Raw genomic sequence first — 1,620 nt, forward strand, 5'->3', positions numbered from 1 at the left:
GCTGTACTAAGTACCTTAGTGGCGTTTGTGGCGGTTTGTTGCCTGGATAACGTCGATTAGTCACAAACTAAATACGTTTAACATCGGTTGCAACATTTCGCAAAACATGTGGTCACTGATAGGTTGTAAAAAAAAAATTCCAACAAAGAAACAGAACACCTGTGTTATAACGACGGCCGTTCCCTGTCATGCGAGGATAAATAAGTTACATTTATTCATTCGGTTTATTTATAAGTGCATATAAATAAACGAACGACACGCACCTCAAAAATAATATCTAACAAAAGACCAACAAATATTAAACAACCCATTACTTGTTTAAACTTTTTACATGTTTAGTAGGGTGGGGTAAGATGGTCCCTGTGTTCATTTTGTTATATCGTCTCTTTTGAGGTAGCAAACAAAGAATATTTACAGAATTATATAACCTTATCCTCACGACTTTAAAAGACCGTTGTTAATTGTTAAAAACACGATCAGAAAATATGGGATATAGGTGCTAACGGTGTCCCATCTTACCCCACAGTATATTATAGTTTTTTTCATCTGTTGTGAACATCTTTATGAATTGATTGTGTTTTTAAAATTTATTCTTAGCAACTCCAAAATGTATTTGCGAACCTTTAAAGGTTAATAACGGACTGTGTGTATACGGCATACGGGTGTTGCAACGTTTATTTCAATTCGTTATGTTACTGTTATACATCATAATATTAGAATAGAACCCGGATATAGCCTACGGTTTCCGTGTGAAAAAAAACATGTGTTGAAACGATATATAAATAACAACAACTGTAAACGGAGTTGAAATATGACGTATTATGGTGGTTCCCCTGTGACGTATAATCTTGTATGTCTGTACCTAACTTTGACTATACTTGCGAAATTTAAAATAAAACATAAATTTTATTGAACTCTTCGGTTGCGATGGCGAAAACAAATGTCATGAATAAATATAAGTGCTAAAATAAATTTAAATTAATATTAAACACAGAATCAAATGCTACGAAATACGTGACACACAAAGTAAAGTCCAACGATTTCGGATATATATATATATATATATATTAATAAACAGGTATCTAGAAGTAATTAAATGCGAGTCATAAAATACCGAGCCAAGATTCAGGGATCCCTTATAAAACTACAGGTTGCAAACGGTTGCCACGGTTGCAGATATTTTGGTTATTTCGAACAGCAACGCTACGCGGCCACGTCCAATAGATGTCAAATGACCATACAAAGTTTAGCAAACCAACTTTTGGTCCGATACCTCGAATGGTTTTTGAGTTATCGAAATAACCAAACTATCTGCAACCGCGAGCAACCTGTAGTTTTATTAGGTACCCAAGATCCAGTGCTAGCAAAGAATCCCTCCTCACCCCAACTGCGAACCGCTAAATGAAACAACTAACCTTATGACCACTAACCCCTATAACCACTGACTCCTAATAACCCCTAGCTACCAACCTCTAGTCTAATAAACAACACTAATCAAATTTGTTTAACAATATTTACCAACGTCGTTCTTTGCTTTGCTTTAGTAGTGCCGCTACGCAAATCAAAAATCCCGAAAAAGGCAAGTACGTGTCGGACGTCGGTGTCAGACTATAAAGAGAG

Source organism: Ciona robusta, chromosome 5, assembly GCF_009617815.1.
Source record: "Ciona robusta chromosome 5, ASM961781v2".
In the NCBI taxonomy this organism is placed as follows: Eukaryota; Metazoa; Chordata; class Ascidiacea; order Phlebobranchia; family Cionidae; genus Ciona; species Ciona robusta.